At 31.0% G+C, this 6,357-nt stretch overlaps 1 protein-coding gene across 1 annotated transcript in view; it reads right to left on the reverse strand.

Annotated features, from left to right (window-relative positions):
• LOC117175506 overlaps positions 1-5,966 on the reverse strand; it is a 156,879-nt gene extending 150,913 nt beyond the window's left edge. Inside the window, exon 1 of the mRNA XM_033365214.1 lies at positions 5,574-5,966. The gene's annotated coding sequence lies outside the window, so the exon portion shown is untranslated. The remainder of the gene's footprint in view (positions 1-5,573) is intronic.
• Between the last annotated feature and the right edge of the window lie 391 nt (positions 5,967-6,357).

Below are 6,357 nucleotides of genomic sequence, written 5' to 3' on the forward strand. Positions count from 1 at the left end.
TATGCATAATAAAAATAACCATATTATTCAATATTCAATGTTTAAGCATCTCTTAAAATTGATTCAAAACATATTCGTGCCATGCGCTAGTGATTTATGTTACTAAAAAATGATGATTTCTATACTTGGATGCTTAAGGTATGAAAACTCCAACAAAACATGCTGTGTACACAAAAAATCATTAATCTTTCTAATTCGTGGGTATGAATCTTTTGTTTCGGTGAGTGCGATCGACAAAATGTAAAAATTTTAGTCAAGTCTATCAAAGAGTTTTTGAGAAAAAAAAATCATTTTACTAAACTAAGCATTTTTATATTAAAATACACGTAAAAATTGAAATTTTGACCAGTACTGGTCGAAAAACTGTCCATTTTTCTTAGTTTCTTCTTTCGAATTTTGGCTTTGAAGGTTAGAAAATACAACAAATTTGTTTTCGAATTTTTGATTAAAAGCCATATACTGTGCATTTGGTGCGGGGTCCTTTCGAACCTTTTTATATTTTAGAAAGAAAGCCTAACATTTTTCATAGAGTACCCTTCAATTTCAGAAGGGCATTTTAATTAGTCTTTAAGCAATCGAATGATAAGTAACTATCGAGTAATCTATCGAAAATATTTGAGATAAAATTTTGTTTGACGCATCAGAAAAAAGTTAGAAATGTTTCAAAATAAGACTCTTGTTAGAACCAGGGTAAATCACACCCATGGCCACGTCTTACGACCGTGATATGGGTGGTCCAAAACATGTGGAAAAGAAAATAAATTAAATAATATAATTAAATTTATTTAATTTCTAAGAAAATATATTTACATATAAACTTTGACATCATGACTAACTTCATCATAGGTAACCTTGATTTAAAAGTATGGTGAGTATTAGTCCCTTACATGCCAAAAGAGAAGTCCATCTGTTCAATAATGGCTAAATATTTAATACTTTAATTATATTCGTGAGCGTCCTTAGGAGAAGGGCACGTATGGTCAGGTCTAGTGGAGGAGATTTCATGGTTTTCTAAGTTAGGGACAAAAAAATTATTTTTTGGTTTGAGTGAGGAATAACACTAGGACCTACACGGAATCTTTTGGCACTATAGAATATACTCATGCCCATAAAGCAAAAGAACGTGGGTATATTTTATGTTCTAAAAAAAAAATAAAATATGACTTGGGTCTATGACACTCACCATAATCATATGTACAACACCGTAGAATTAAAATTACCTATTACATAGTGGAAAAAACACTATTTGCTAAAAGACATGATAAAATTTGATTTTTCGATAAAAAAAGGAATCAACTGAGAATGTGTTTACCATAATTCTTTGTTATTACACTTCATACAATTATTAAATTTATTAATCATTTGAACAATTTTCATAAATAAATGTAGAATTTATCTATTTTTCAGACTACTCTTAATTCTTTCATGGAATCAGCTAGGAATTACTTAAACAATTTTCTGTAAAAGAAGAAAAATTTAGTTATTTAAAAAAATAAGCTCAAATTTCTTCTGAAATTAATTAGGGTATTACACGGATGAGGAGTCCTGCACAAAAGTTAGTCCTACGTTAATGTGAGAATTTGTTTAACCCATGTTCTGATACCCTATATTAAATATTAAAATATACGTTATTACATTTTGGTAGTTGAAAAAGTGAAAAAATTATGCAGTTGCGTTCAGAAATCCGTTATTAATACATTTTTCTTTCGGCTCGGAGTCGAAGCTTTTGGCTGGGTTTGTCGTGACACGGGGAAGAAGGAAGTATATGGATAAGTACAAACACAGCTAACAATGATACGTGCAAAGATATGGCAATGTTGCAAACTGCGCTCGAAAAACAACATGTGATCGACCAATCGACAACATGTGATCGACCGTGCATGATGTCTAATATTTGTGCTGTTGCCACATCTTCACCGCTCAATTCTTCTAACCCTCAACCAATTCAAAATTTTAATATTTTCTATGACTTTCCTTCTAAATATAGGTGGTAAAAAAATCGACTAGTAATGTCTTTTCGATGACAACTTACTTTGGTATTTTTTTTGTTTATAAAAGTGTTCTTCATTGAAAAATAACACTTTTAGTTCATTCTGTAAAAATTAAGCATTTTCATTTTAAAATAGCCTAACTGCGAATTTACTTATGGAAAAAGTTTAAACAATATTCACTGTTAGAAAAATCTATTTTCAATTGAATACAACTGTATATGAAGTCATTCGCATAAATGGTAGTTGTGTTGTAATCTTTTTATATCTAATTTTAATTTTAAAAGTTTACTTTATGAAAAGCTTCTTTTCATTCCGAATTTGTTTTATTCATTCACTTGAATACATTTTTTTTAACACTTTTTTTGTGTCTCCTGTCCTTTTGCTCCTACTTCCAATTTTTTATTTTGATTAGAATTTTTAAGACGTAAAACAACAACTCACTCAAGGGGTCTATAGAAACATGGAGGTTTGACGAAAACTAGCAATTTCGAATTTTACATACAAATAATACGTACATGACTATACAAAATGTTAAAACATCTCAAGAAAATGAAAAAAAAAATCCAATGAAAATAAAAGCTGTATTCACAAATTACGTGGAGTTGTTTTTCTTTTTACACAATAGCGTGGAGGAGCGAGACGGTATTTTTTATAGTAGCCCAGGTACGGTAGACCCTGCAGAAAAGGTTTTCATAAACTGAGAAGAAAAATTTTTTATACAAAACAAAGTCATATCGATAAACACTTTTTTGTTCAAAAAGCGTGTTTTGGAAAATTGATGTACTAAATAAACATGAAGGCACTCATATGGCCTCACTAGTTACATAAAAAGTGAGTTTTCTGTTTAAAAATTGTTCTATAACGTAAAGTCCCGAATGATTGTTCAATTTATGTTCTAAAAACAAAAACTTTAAGATGAAATTCTAATTATTATACAACATATATCAACAAAACTTGACATATTTATTTTAAAAATTTCAAGTTTGTTTAAAATACTTTATGCTTGAATAATTTCAAGTTTTGTGTAACAAAAAACCCTTTACAAAATAAAAGACGAATGTTCGCGGCATTATTTCTGAAGTTGAGTAAAGTGCACCACTTGGGCGAAGTGTAGTTCTACTGCGGATGGAAGTTTACGGGAAAATAATTTTGTCAGTGAGAAATATTTATCAAGGAAAAAGGGCTGAAGTTTCCAAAGTTTGAGCATATAGCATCTATTTTGACGATTTTCATTTCATTTAATTTCAATGAAAAAATTGGTTTCTACTAGCTAAAGTTTTAATAGTGATTTCTTGCACCTTAAGTTATTCGAAGAATTTTTTCAATGAAATATTTGACTACCAAAAATGAAGTAAAAAGAGTAACTTTTTTCATCTGAACCACTTTTTTCTAGAATGAATGCATAGGTTTTTTCTTTAAGGAATCTTGAGGTTAAAGTGTAGGCCGAAGGCTGTTTATATTTTTTAATATTTGTTAACTGGGTTTGTTGGGAATACTATCCATTTCGACGATTTAAAATCATTAATTATTATTATCATTTAAAAAAAATTTGTCTATGAAATAATGAAAGTCTGCAGATATATTAATGTACGGATATTGGGAATAGGATAGACTATGGTACAAATTACCCATTCAGGCAAAGTTGTTAATGATGTTATAGGAAAAATTCCCCACCAAAATTTATAAAGCTGGTGTAAATTTGTAAATAATTATTTTTGAAGATAATGAAGAGTAATGTTGAGGCAAATACTTTTTAAATGTGACTGTCACCATTATAAATTCTGTAATACAACCATTCACGAAAAAACATACTAAAAAAAGGAAATTATTTTAATCAATAAATATAAAAGTCGTTAGATTGCCCTGAGATTTTATTTAAACTCTTAGATAAAGTTGCTCATTTGAAACGAATTCAAAGTTTAGGTCTTTTCGTCATGTTTATTACTATTAAAATAAGATCTCTATTTAAAAACTAAATATCCTAATATCTCTTATTCTTAATTTTGTATGGAGTAATAAATGTTTAGCTCTCAAAGTTACTCCGGTCTACCCTTATTATTTTTCTTCTGCTACTGTGATAACTATTTCAGATTTCTTTAGCAAAGATTACAGAAAAATGATTGGAATTTTCCTCTTGAAACTAACAGGCCCTAACAATGTACGTGTTCTTTCTTTTATGAAATCAATTTACAAATTACAGATTCTCTCAGTCTGCAATTAAACTAAATCAAATTTGTTCCTAGTACGAAAAAATAGTTCTAGTTTAATTAAATTATTAAGTAAAACACTCATCAGTTTCAGAGGTAGAAACGAGAACGAAAGTTCTTTTTGATATAAGAAGAACAAGAAAATGGATTTACGCTTTTATTTTATAACCAATATTAGATGAACCTTAAGAAGTCCCATGAAGCAAAATTTGGTTTGAAGTAAAAATTAATTGGTAAGCCGAGACATGATCTTTTGATTATAAAATTTTCATTGGGATGATTGAAAATCGTTTTTCTTTTGTAGAATCGATTCATGAGCAATAACTAATTTCTTCTAACTTATGCTTGCGTTCTTTGGTAACGATAGTGGTTACAAACTTACGTAAGTTAATAATTAAAGAATTGACAACTAGTTACGTATTTGTTAATCAAAGCTAATTGTAAAAATTGTTACTTTTTCATTACATTCTAAATGTAGTCCATAAGTCCTTTTTACGACAATCCATACATTTTATTGCATTTGCAACGATTTTTTCATTTTCATCGAATCAATGAAAGAAACGGTCTTAAAATGCTGAATGCGTTTCCCGCTATGGCGAGCCACGTATAATACAAAAAAAATCTTTAGTATAGTAGGAATCATATTGAATTAGCAAAGGGACACAGATACAACGGCGAAGCTTTTGAATCATTATTGATGATAGAAATAAACAAAGAATACAGAAATCTTAAATTAAAATTAATACTAAATAAAGGACCTTACAAAACTGCTAGTTATTTGTTAAAAATATTATATTTATATTTATACCTGAATGTTGTTTGTCAAAGCATTCTTGCTAATCAAAGTGTTCTATATATGAAATCAACTTTATTTATGTGTACATTTTATAAACAAATAATTAAGTTGAAAATCGCGTTATATTCTTTTACCAATTGTGAAAACTGTTGCTTTGGGAACAATCTATAAAAACGTGACCCACAACATGGAAAGTGATTGCTCGAATGCATTCGTGTGGTGTTTACCTGTTGAAAATTAATTGCATTAGAAAAGCGGAAAAAAAGGTTTTATTCAGCTTCTATAATGGTTCAAGCAAAACGAAAATGGTTTCATAATTTATATCGTACACGTATTTGAAATAATATCGTTACATAGGCTGACATTTTGAAGTTTTATTTTCCAAACTAAAATAAGAAGTTAACAACAAATTAAAATACTTTTAACAATTTAACTAAACTTCAATCGAAGTAAATGTAATTTATAGTATAGAAATTAAATCTTTTTAATTAAACTCCTCAGTTAAAAAAAAACTTCAGTGAATAACCTAAAAGAGTTAAAAGGCTGTTAGAAGAGGTCGGTGAAATATGAAGAACTCACTCAGAAGAAGAGTTTCTTCTGAGAAGAAAAGCTCCTCATCTCGAAGTTGCCGTCGGGTTTGTCGTCGATGCGTATGCGAAGATGCGAACTTTACGGGTTGAAAGGCGCTTGAGCCGCATTTCGCGGTTGAGTTTGTAAAAGTAAAGACTCCGTGAAAACCGTTAATCCGACACAGTTAGAAGGTGAAAAGTTCGCGTGAGAAGCGAGTCGGTCACGACTTACGACTCCCCGGGGGCGGTCATAGACTCTGCGGGTCGACGAGAGTGCCATTAGTGAATTAGCCGTGTTCGTAATAGAGGGTAGGTATGGATATCACAGATTACATTCGCGAAAGCAGGAGTCAGTTCGAAGAGAATTTCGCGCTGTAACTGGTGATTTCAGGGAAACATCCGCGTACTGCCGAGCAGCTGGGCGTTAGCCCCTTCTTAAACCACTGGACTCGACTGACGCGCACCACCAATGCGCCAGCTACTGGCACACTCAACTATACTCCAATCACGCACACATCCGAATCAAAAACACCGCGCGGAAGTTGCACACCTGAAGCCGATCATTCAGGCCCGCACCGGGAAATCGGAATAAATCTCCGATGGGCCAAACACGCTACGTCCGAAGAGAGTCCTAAACTTTTTTTGTTAAATTTGAAGCACTTTGAAATATCACGAAGTACCCGGTAATAAGCGTAGAATAGAGAAAAAATAATATTTTCAGATTTCAGCGCAAAAGTGAAGATTATTCTATTATTTTGAATGCGCGATTTTTCCATCTGTCTAAACTTATTCAC

Source organism: Belonocnema kinseyi, chromosome 6, assembly GCF_010883055.1.
Source record: "Belonocnema kinseyi isolate 2016_QV_RU_SX_M_011 chromosome 6, B_treatae_v1, whole genome shotgun sequence".
Lineage (NCBI taxonomy): Eukaryota > Metazoa > Arthropoda > Insecta > Hymenoptera > Cynipidae > Belonocnema > Belonocnema kinseyi.